The sequence below is a fragment of the Salmo trutta genome, chromosome 15 (assembly GCF_901001165.1).
Source record: "Salmo trutta chromosome 15, fSalTru1.1, whole genome shotgun sequence".
Taxonomy (NCBI): domain Eukaryota; kingdom Metazoa; phylum Chordata; class Actinopteri; order Salmoniformes; family Salmonidae; genus Salmo; species Salmo trutta.
The window spans coordinates 57,716,277-57,728,572 of record NC_042971.1 but is presented as its reverse complement, the minus strand read 5'-3'; the positions used below and the strand labels follow the sequence as shown (position 1 = coordinate 57,728,572).

General features: G+C 43.1%; 1 pseudogene; it reads left to right on the top strand.

Moving 5' to 3' along the window:
* Positions 1–2,381: 2,381 nt before the first annotated feature.
* On the top strand, positions 2,382–12,022 carry LOC115149439 (ornithine decarboxylase antizyme 2-like; annotated as a pseudogene).
* Positions 12,023–12,296: the final 274 nt, after the last annotated feature.

Genomic DNA, 12,296 nt, shown 5'->3' with positions numbered 1-12,296 from the left:
CGTGCGTGTGCCTTTCAATCCTCCGTTGCTTTCTGCTTCATATCACTCTCAAAAACACAGAGCTCCTTTGTCATAGGTGGAATGTGTTGCTATGGTGCACTGACCAATGGAATGACATTTCTGGGGGAGCAGGGACTCCGAGTACCACAGACAACACTGTTGGGGGGGTGTGAGTGAGTGCAGTGCCCCAGACAACCCCCAGTGACAGCAGCTACACTGAATGCTCCCCTCTTCTTTTGTTTCTCCGATGAGCACAGGTCATGAGGCTCATTCCACAGCAAATACCAGAGTTCTTCAGAATAGTCCTCTTTAAACATTCTATTAACCAGTAGGACAAAGGAAGATTTCAAATGTGAAAGTGAGTGGTTGAAATAGCAGTCAAACTGACATGAAATGGATGTACATGATTAGATTGATATGTAGATGAACATTACCTCAAACCAACCCTCTGTTACGATTCAATTCACTTCAAATTTCTCCATGAGATATCCGGGGGTCTGATATGTATAATTAACAGATCAGACCGTATTGTATCTGCACTGAGGAACATACCTATGCCAAACAAAGCCAGATTGGGCAATAAGTAGAATGTTCCAAACCCAATTTTCTATGTACATAATCATGATTCCTTCTCAGTAATCTAAATACCTTAAACTATGGGAAATGTTCAACTGCAGTACAGAGGAGTTTTTACAGAGGGATTTTTGGAGTGGTTACACAGCTGAAAACCAAAACAAGCCTGTACTAGCCCTCTGCCCGCTCTCTGCACTTCACTGAGTGTATTTTGACAATAAGCGAAGGCAGACTGAGATAGAGAGACAGTGGTTTACCACTTCAGCCAGCCTCTGAGATGTCTGTAGGGGATCCTATTAGGGCTGGTTGTGAGTGACAATGTAATCCATTGCTGAAATATAAAACAAATGGCTTCATAGAACCTAACTGACATGACAATGAATGTAGCCAGAACACGTTCAAACCTGATACAGGTGTTTGTGATGCAAGGCTGACACCTAGTGGTCAACATGACGTATTACATGTAGGCTCTACAGCAGTTAAATTACCGCAAGCAGCAAACTTGCGCAACATCTCAGCAGGGCCCCCAAGTATTAGAGCTGAGCTGATTATAAACTGCAGCACTTCAGGTTACCGTCCGAAATGGCAAACTATTCCCTTAATAGTGCACACTATCCATAAGTCTCTGGTCAAAACTAGTGCACTATATAGGGAATGGGGTGCCATTTGGTTCATTTGTTTATTTACCTTTATCTAACTAGGCAAGTCAGTTAAGAACAAATTATTGTTTACAATGATGGCCTACCCTGGCCAAACCCGGACGACGCTGGGCCAATTGTGCGCCGCCCTATGGGACTCCTAACCACGGCCAGTTGTGATACTGCCTGAAATTGAACCAGGGTCTGTAGTGACACCTCTAGCACTGAGATGCCGTGCCTTTGACCACTGCGCCACTCGGGATCCCAACTATAATTATAATAATAGTCTGGCATTTTTAATTGGGGGGGGGGGGGGCTATAGACAATTCAAGGAAAGAAATCAGCCTAAATGTCTCTCAATAGGCTTCACATTCCAATACAAGACTGTCTACCGGTACTATACATCATACTCCAGATTAGATGTGGTAACTTGTATAAGGTCCAGCCAGTTGCTTTGTCACCATTCAACTGAGTTATGTATTAAAGTTATGTTTAACTCCAAGGTAAAAGGTCACTGGGTTCAACTCAAGCACTGACTTGTGCTAAATTCCAATCCAAATGGCACCTAAGGAATAGGCAGCCATTTAGGACATTCCTTACTTTGTCCCTGGTAATAGCATTCAAGATAAATAGCTACTCCTTAAAGCTAAAGTTTACCCACCAGACAGACAGACAGTGGCATTTATAGCCAGGTAAACAAGCCAATGCTATAGCCTTATCCCAAAAAGATAAACCTGCTTGGCGAGAACGTGCATGTAGCCTATTGCCGTCTCTGCAGTCCACTGTTGGCTTCATGGAGAAATATTTTTATGGCAAAGTGAAAGTGGTATTTTATATTGCAGGGGAGGTTAGAGTAAAAATGTGTAAACCTAAACAAATATGTACCGTACTAAAGTTTAAATGGGCAATAATATGAATAAGGCCTTTATTAATTAACCCATTTAATTCCCACTGTAATTCCCACAATAATTCAGTACATTTCAATCAAATAAAATGTAACTTAAACTTGCATTATAATGTTGCATGGGGGCTTCAAGATTCAACATTTCTTACCTTGGTCACAAACATCAGACCTACTGTCTGTCTTTGTTGTTAGTTTGCTGGCTTTGGTACTTTTCCACTTGCACAGAAGACGCCCCCACGTAGCTATCTTCACCTCTAGCTACGTATCGCTGGTTTCCCCTCTACGCAGCTCAGGGCTCATTTAGCTCGAGTTCAGCACCGATCGGGCTTTTATTACTCAGCCGACCATTGCAGTGAGCAGTCAGAAGCCCGTCGTGTCTCTACCCGAGGCCGGATGGTAAAATCCAACCTCCAGCGGATCTTAAACAGTCATTGCTTTGCTCGCGAGAAAGAAGGAAAACCACAGTGCTGTACAACCATGGCGGATTTAAGTAATAGTATTTGTGACATGATTGGCAAGTAAGTGGAGACACACAGCAAAGTCAAGTGGGGGATGGTAGCTAGCAATTGTTTTCAGTGACGAGGAAGTAGCTACGAATATAAACTGGGATTTAATTTACTATGTCACAAAATACCCACAACTGGTTAGTTTAGTAATCTATGAAAAAATATCCTGAATGAATTTGGAAATTTAATTAAATTGTTTCAAGTTAGTCATCTTCCTTCGTGTTGTGCTAAACTAGCTTAGCGACGTCACTTATCTAACAGAAGCTAAGCTAACGGTTAGTTACGTTATCAAGATCTTTTAGGAAGATACTATAGTTATCACTTTACACACCTAACAAATAAATGGTTAGGGTTTTCTATGTTTCAATGGTTGCCAATGACGCCTCGTTTTAATAACTATATAAGATGAGTTAACGTTAGATTGACGTTGGCATAGTACCTAGGCTAGCTATCTTTCCACCTGAAAACATAACGTTAGTAGCTATAGCATTAACATAGTCAGGTAGCTAGCTAGTCGGCTGGTGTATGAGTTAAAGGGCCCATTTAGAATGGCTCGTCGTTTTCACGGATGAACTTCAAAAACACAAGAGAAACATTTCCCTTTCCATTGTAATGTAGGAATCTGCAGCCATGAGTTTTTTTGTTGTTGCGTTTGTCTCTTTAATCACATCACACTTGATTATTTAATAAGGCCTCGGTGACGCAACACTAGTCGTTTCTCCATCTTGACATCACAAAAGCATTTACATTGTAACATTACGCCATTTATACTATTCTTCCCTCAAAATGATACAACATTATTGTAATTGGGCATCATAATGTCTCAGTATTGTTGAATTGGAGTTTATCTGACCCGCTTGCTTACAGCTGGATTAGGGTCTGACAGGCTTCCGGTTTAAATTGAAACACCAAGAAGCCCCTGAGATATATATATATATATATATATCACACACACAAGTATGTGGACACCCCTTCAAATTTGTGGATTCAGCTATTGCAGCCACACCCGTTGCTAACAGGTGTATAAAATCGAGCACACAGCCACGCAATCTCCTTAGACAAACACTGGCAGTAGAATGGCCTTACTGAAGACCTGTCACTTTAAACGTAGCACTGTCATAGGATGCCACCTTTCCAACAAGTCAGTTTGTCAAATTTCTGCCCTCCTTGTCAATTGTAAGTGATGTTATGGTGGAAACTTACTGGAGCAACAACGGCTCAGCTGCGAAGTGGTAGGCCACACAAGCTCACAGAACGGAACCGCACAATTGGCCCAGTGTCGTTAGGGTTTGGCTGTGGTAGGCCGTCATTGTAAATAAGAATTTGTTCTTAACTGACTTGCCTAGTTAAATAAAGGTTAAATGAGTTTTGTGGAGGAGGAAAAATGATCTGGGGCTGTTTTTTGTGGTTTGGGCCCTTTTAATCGCATTGAAGGGAAATCTTAATGTTACAGCATGCCATGACATTCTAAACGATTCGGTGATTCCAATTTTGTGACAACAGTTTGGGGAAGGCCCTTTTCTCTTTCAGCATGACAATTCCCCCATGCACAAAACGAGGTCCATAAAGAAATTGTTCGTCGAGATTGGTGTGGAAGAACTTGACTGGTCTGCACATAGCCCTGATCTCAATCCCATCAAACACCTTTGGTACGCCGACTGCGAGCCAGGCCTAATCACCCAACATCAGTGCCCAACCTCACTAATACTCTTGTGGCTGAATGGAAGCAAGTCCTCGCAGCAATGTTCCAACATCTAGTGGAAAGCCTTCCCTGAAGAGTGGAGGCTGTTATAGCAGCAAAGGGGGGACCAACTCCATATTAATGCCATATTAATCTTCTGTGTAATAGTTGGATTAATGGGACACTTCGGATTACAACGAATTTCTCATCCCCGGATTGAGGTATGTTTTCTGAGCCGTATCTCGTGCTGGCTCCGCTGTGTCTTCCAAACAGGAATCCTGTCTGACCCTAGTGGAGCTGTAAGTAAGCCGGTCGGATCTACTGGCTACCAACCCCTATGAAACAATTAAATATCTACATGGGATGAATTCATTATTCCATGTAGTTGGCTACTTATATTTTTGACTTCTAGCGATCATTGTCAGGTTTTAAGGTCATATAGTTTTAATCATAGGTAATCAGGTAGAAGCGTAGTTTAGATTGTGCACGTTTTTTCCTCATTGTGGTGCCTTCCTGTCGAGATTCAATTCAACCTCATCAGATGTTCCCTGAAGGGGATTCTGCAACCCGCTGTGGCGTTGACCAATGAATTTACGTTTACTGACATATGATGGAGGATGTGTTTGTTGATCTTGTTTTGCCTTGGATTAATACATTCTGTTTTAACAGGAAACCTGGCCCTACTGTCATGATATTATGTGCTTAATAATGCCCAGATTCTGATCACAATTATGAAGGAAGAGCTGATGCTATATCACATACAAAAAATATAGTACTGTTTTTCATGGGAGGTTTAAAATCACACAAAAGCTGTGTATTGCATCCACTTTACTGGCCCATCTCACTGCAGTGAGCCTGTGAGCTTTGTAGTACACATCATTGTTTTCAGACACCCACTCCAGCGTCCCTGGCTGCCCCCTTAGCCTGTCCTACTAATCCACTCCTGTCCTGTTAGCTCGTCAGCCTGTTGCACTAAATAAATACACTCTGCAACACAGGTGTAAGATTCACATAACAGTATCTGAGCTTTGGAAGTCCTATTGTATTGAAACGGTTTTAAACCACATCACTAATTCAACCATAGCTAGGTCTAGGTTTATTTACACCAATACATGTGCCACAATGGAGCACTTTGTCAGTTTATAACAAGACAAGAGTAAACATGTCATCCTCCGCGAATGATGCAGTGCCCTCCCCCTTGGGCCAATTGCGTGTGACTAACATTTGAGTTATCGTATCCATTATATTAACCAGATACTCAAGTGACCGCTATATAACAATGAAAATAAATATCTTCAAAAATGAAAGGCATTTAGCCTGGGTACCAGTCTCTTCAGCTAATCCATGTCATGTGCCAAAGGAAAAAAACACCACCTGCTGGAGAAGACAGGTTTTGGGCCCAGTTATCCCTCTTGCTTCTCTTCTTCGTCTCTGTTGTGACTCACACATTTCAGTTAATTACTATAGCTCCCACCTTTGGCCAATCAGTGTAATTTTGTAAATGGCAAGACTCCGTCATTCACTTAAGTTTCGTGAAAATCGAGCCAGTGCTTTTCTGAGATATGGCGTGTGACTAATGGATGGACCGAGACCAATCCGCAGTCCCATCCCTGATCTCGGGGGACAATAAAGAACTCAATTGCGGTGCGCCTTACATAGGATGGTGATAAGAAGGTGAGGGAAACCAGCCCCACCTCCTACGTTGTTGTGTTTAGCCTAGGAACAGACGGGAATGGGTTTCTTTAGGCTCCGTTTCCTTTGGGTTTAGAAATACAATGGAGAACCGGTGGCAATGAAATGCCAATGTTAGCCTAAACAAACCTCAGTTTTTCCCTCATCCTTTCTAGCCTGTCCCTGCATTGACGTAGTATCTGTGGTCCTAACCCCCTTTCTCTCTCTCTCTCTCTCTCTCTCTGTCTCTCTGTGTGTGTGTGTGGCCAGTCTTTCCCTGCACTGTAGTAGTTCCCGTGGTCCGGGGCCTCTGTGGTGCTCCTGATGCCCCTCTCCCACCCCTGAAGATCCCAGGTGGGCGAGGTAATGGTCAACGGGATCACACTTCTTCATCTCTGCCGCTCGACTCCGTGAGTACATCAACCCTCACATACACCACCTGCTTGTTAAATGCAAGTGCTCCACTGTGTCAAGCACACTCGTCACATACTACAAAGAAATATTGTTGGAAGATTATATTTTCAGTTGCAAACTTATTACAGTTTACGTGTTAGTCATTTAGCAGACGCTCTTATCCAAAGCCACTTACAGGAGCAATTAGGGTTAAGTGTCTTGCTCAAGGGCATATCGACAGATTCCCCCCCCCCACCACCTAGTCGGCTCAGGGATTCGAACCAGCGCCCTTTCGGTTACTGGCCCAATGCTCTTACCCACTAGGCTACCTGCCGCCTTAAGTTTGTAGTCTCATACATGTACTCTGAATGACATACACAGGGCCTATGGCTAGTATGTGATCGTCTTACTATATTCTAATGTCGTGAATAGGCTACTAGGTCCCTGGGGGAGGGGTAGTAAACAGCTGGTAATTTCACTTCTCTGTGTTTTTGTTAATGCCTCTATTCTCCAGGTTTCATTGTTACATATCCTGTTATCTAGTACTTAGCTTTCATTATGGGGTATCACATGAGTTTACACTACTGCACTCTGACTGCAATCTTTTTTTGGAAGGGTGTATAGTACACTACTTTTGACCAGAGCCTTATATAGGGAATAGGGTGCCATTTTGGAACACAAACAAAACAGGCAACAATTACACGCAGGTCGTTGTCATTCACTCAGCGTTCAAAACAAACTGACATTTCAGGAAGGAATGAGAGAGAAACTCTTGTTTTCATGGTGATGCCATGGCCACATCCTGTCATGTGATGGCTCTGTTAGCTATCTGTATGAAGTAATAGGGGAGTCTGTACAACACAAGGCTGACTTTGTTTACAGACATGCAGGCTCACTCTCTCTGCTACTACCATGTCCTATTGCAGTGTGCAGGTTGACTGACAGAGAGTACAAATGACAGTGGCGTACTGGTACTGTATAGGAAAGGTCCCGTCACCCTCTACTGACTAGGATTCATTAGTAATTATTTGGTTGACTGCAAACTCTACCAAGCCCTTCTTGAAAGGCTATTACATGAGCTGAGGGCATAAAAACTGACATATTTTCCCCCCAGGTCAGTGGAGACCCGTGGGACCTCCAATTAATATGTAAGATCCAGCAGCTTTTCAGAACCGCTCTCTGGACTGGCTGGTTCTGGGGGTCCTGCGGTTCTCCACTGACCTGGGGACAAATTATTTACATTTTTATGCCCCCAGCTCAAGGAATAGCCTTCGGGCCTCCTTGAAATTAGACTCACTGGTCTCATTTGGACAGTTTAGATTGAGTTTAAGGGAGGCGATAGGTTTGTTTTTGATTCGTCTTGTGTCTATTATTTATTGTATGTTCACAGGGCTCCCTGGCCTCAATGGTGACTCACCCAGTCTAAAAAAAGAATAAAATTAAAACATTTGCATATAGTGAGGTACTGCCTGAACTTGTCCAATAACAACACAGCTATTCCCTTTCTATTGAAACGGTGTGCTCTAGTGAACACAACCATGAAGTTGTCCAAGCAGTTGTTTTTAATCATTAACGTTCCTTCTGTTTCCTTCCATATTGGTTTTCCAGGACTTGACGGTGACAGCGGAGCCGGCGGGGAACGGTCGCCCCGGGATACTCCACTTCCAGAGCCGCCTCACCGTTTCCAGGGTGATCAACTGGGACGCGGTGCTGAGTGGGAATTCTCTGTATGTGGAGATACCCATAGACCCCCTCCCCGAGGGCAGCAAGGAGAGGTGAGGACAGGGAGAGTGCTCTGTATGTGGAGATACCCATAGACCCCCTCCCCGAGGGCAGCAAGGAGAGGTGAGGACAGGGAGAGTGCTCTGTATGTGGAGATACCCATAGACCCCCTCCCCGAGGGCAGCAAGGAGAGGTGAGGACAGGGAGAGTGCTCTGTATGTGGAGATACCCATAGACCCCCTCCCCGAGGGCAGCAAGGAGAGGTGAGGACAGGGAGAGTGCTCTGTATGTGGAGATACCCATAGACCCCCTCCCCGAGGGCAGCAAGGAGAGGTGAGGACAGGGAGAGTGCTCTGTATGTGGAGATGCCTATCAGGGTATTTAAAAAAAATAATAATTTAATACCCCTTTTTCTCCCCAATTTCATGGTATCCAATCGGTAGTTAGTCTCATCGCTGAAACTCCCCTACGGACTCGGAAGAGGCGAAGGTCGAGAGCCGTGTGTCCTCCGAAACACGACCCAGCCAAGCCACACTGCTTCTTGCCACAATGCCCACTTAACCTGGAAGCCAGCCGCACCAATGTGTTGGAGGAAACACTGTACACCTGGCGATCGTGTCAGCGTGCACTGCACCCGGCTCGCCACAGGAGTCGCTAGTGCGCGGCTGGCAGCGACAGCCTGTACTGGAACCCAGAATCTGTAGTGGCACAGCGATGCAGTGCCTTAGACCACTGCACCACTCAGAGGGGCCTCCTATCAGGCTTTCCTTTAGGACATTTGACCGGCAACATTTTAATTTACTGGACATTTGAGAAATTTACGGGGGCCATATGCGTTGGGTGCGTAACCTGATTAAGGCGTCCACCCACGCTGCTCACAATGACAGAAATCACATTTACATTATGGTAATTGATATTCACAGAACATACAAGTCGAGGATGCAACAATACGCGGTACTTCTTACCGAATTCTGATGTGCACTTTGAAGATATTCAAAGAACTGTCCACATTTAGTTTTCCTCAGACAACAAGGTGAGTAACGAACAGCTAAATCACTAGCCTGTCAATCTACTATCCCCCATAGTTAAAAAGTTGACCTATTCTATTGGTCAGCTTATCAAGAAGAAATAGCCTATTCCAAACAGACTCTGGGACAGTGGTGGGAAGATGGATCCCTCATTCATACAACCAGTTGGCCTAAGCTACATAAACATTTTAAATAAACGTTAAAAAACAATGAGTCTGATGCAACAGATCAAAACGTTTAGCTTAAAATGTTGATAAACTACTATTTCTTCACATAAGCGCACAAGGCAGTAGGCTACGCACAAGTGTTTGTTCCATAATGCAATTAGCAGGAAAACACTGTCAAAAGGGCACAGCACATGCGAGCTGTTTCATGTGACAGAGATGAAAATATCAGTTAGAAATTTAAGAGAGGAAATCTAATAGGCTACTTTGAAGCAAGATAAGACATGCCTCATAATATGTATTAAAACATTCAGGTTTCAAACAATTACGTTTCTGTTTTCAAAATGCATACTGCCTTCAGCTCATTGCAACGTGGTGTGATGTTGCAGTTTGAGATGCTGTGCTGGTTGACAGATTTCCCTCGCCAATTTAATTCCACTAAATTATGCAAATTAACCTATAGACCAATAAGCATGACCAGTCAAATGTATTTCCATCAATCAATATTTCACAATGTTTTTTTTTCCTTCTTTCTCCCGGACAATTGGCCGGTTGGTGTCAAATACAGTCCCGTGTGGCTCAGTTGGTAGAGCATGGCGTTTGCAACGCCAGGGTTGTGGGTTCGATTCCCACGGGGGACCAGTACGGGGGGGAAAAATGTAGGAAATGTATGCATTCACTACTGTAAGTCGCTCTGGATAAGAGCGTCTGCTAAATGACTAAAATGTAAATTTATTTATCTGGCTATTACCGGCTAACCAAAAAGATGATGCCTTTGGAACCCGCTCCCCGAGGAGAGGACCGTGTGTGGCTGAGGGAGAGGCCAGGGTGGGGTGGTGTAGATCTTTATAATTGGTGTTTAGTCTGTCATCCAAGTTAACCTCTCTCTCTCTCTCGACAGTTTTGCGGCTCTTTTGGAGTATGCAGAAGAAAATCTTAAAGTTGTCCGCGTGTTCGTCTGCTTTTACAAGAACAGAGATGATCGTGGTAAGTATAACAGTCCTGTTTTAAAACGTATTCCTACACCAAACCCACAATTTCAATAGAGAAGCACATCCCAACTGTCAATTTTTGTCCAATCACTGTTTGGGAGATCGTTTGCTCACTAGGAGCTAAAAGGAATAAGTCAAGTGAGTCCAACAACTATATTAACAAAGGTCATATTGTTTTTGTTTTTTTTTGTCATTTCTAATGTGTTTCTCTCCACAGCTAAACTTGTGCGCACATTCAGCTTTCTGGGCTTTGAGATAGTGAAACCGGGCCATGCCGTTGTCCCGCCTCGACCTGACGTTTTCTTCATGGCCTACAACTTCGACAGGGACTCTTCCTCCGATGAGGATTAGCTCTGACCCCTGTGGGGTGTTCCAGGAAGCAGAATCATCATATTAGCCAGTTAACTTTGATAAGCAGTCAAATGTCTTGATTTTTAGAAAGCTTAACTTCAATATGGGTTTGTTGGTTGTCAACTCAGTCATACAAAGTCTATATTTCTAGGAATGATTCAATTAATTCAGAAGGTTTAGTTATGACAGTTGGATGTCTAATTAACACATTGATCCTGCTTCCTGGAAGAGCCCTGTGAGCCCTGCCTAGCCTGCATCCCAAATAATGAAACCTGTGCCGTTTTCACTATTGTCTCACTAACAGTTTCAATGAAGAGATGGTTCAGTCAGACTGAAGTCTGAAAGCCAGACTGTGATGACCACAATTGTGAAGTGAAACAGTTGTGAAAGGGAGCAATTTCAGTTTGGATCCAGGCTAACCCCTGCCCCCCAACCCTACCCAACGTCCTACCCTCTCTTGTACCCCAGCCAATCGACCACCTGACCCAAGTGCTTACAGCCTTCCATGCTTTGTGTCAAAGGAAGCGGATGATTAGTTTAGATGTGTATGCCCTAGTTTCACAGCTCGGCTGATATTTATCTCTCTCCTGTCTCTTTTATCCCTTTGTTCAATTCTTCAGTTCCGTTTCATTGGTATTTTGTTCCAACACTTTAGAGGGAACAATGTTTTTAAGGACTTTGAGCATATTGCAATTCTGTTGTCATCAATCAATTGTCTATTGCTAGTTTTTTGTTCTTTATTCTTGTTGCTAAAAAGATGGAGGACTCGTCGTTATTTCTTAAATGTACAAAAACAGGTTGTCAGGATTACACTTGGGTACTCCAACTTTTCATTTCATTGTCTAAGATAGTCATTGAAATAAATAATTGGCTATATTTCCGTATAAGATTTTTATTTCATTGTCTAAGATTAAAACAAAGTCAGCCTCACAATTGTTTAGATATAAAGGCACTCAATCTTCTGAAAGTGTCGTAATGATGTGTGTCAACATTACCTTTGAGCAAAAACTACCCCGATATTGGTACTTCATGGCTGGATAATAAATAGCTCTTTAGACTAGAAGTGTGTGCTGGAAGCACAGGTGAATGCTGTTTTGTGTGACTGGTTTGGGTGCATTTGTGATAAATATGTAATATGATGGGTGAATTGGTACAAAGCTAAAAAGAGGGGAGGGGGGGGAATCCAAATGCTTTTGCTTTTCTGTCTCTATACCTGAACATTATTGTAGAGCATTGTTTGGATACATGTGTTGTGATGTCTGATGGGATATTTGGACTAGCATTCCTTTTTAACTTTTTTTAAATTTTTATTCAAAATAGTTTATAAGTTTGATGTGCATCTTGCATAGTGGTACCTATTGTGCTTCTGTGACAATAAAATTAAGAAAAATGCAAGTCTCATCATGACACCGTATGTGGCCTGTTTACATGGCGCACTGTTGGAGACGTCTGTGGTGGCCGGCCTGTAGCCATCTCATTTTAGACAATTACCATCAAGGTAGTACACTAGTTAGTGACGTGTCAGTATTTCTGCGAAGTAAGGATACAGTAGGAATAGATGACCGAGTTGTTACTGTATAAACTGTTTTCAGCTCAGATACTGTACACGTAAATATTCTCAGGACTAGCAATGCTATTATGCCTGATCTGTAATTGATTGAATTCAGGGGTGC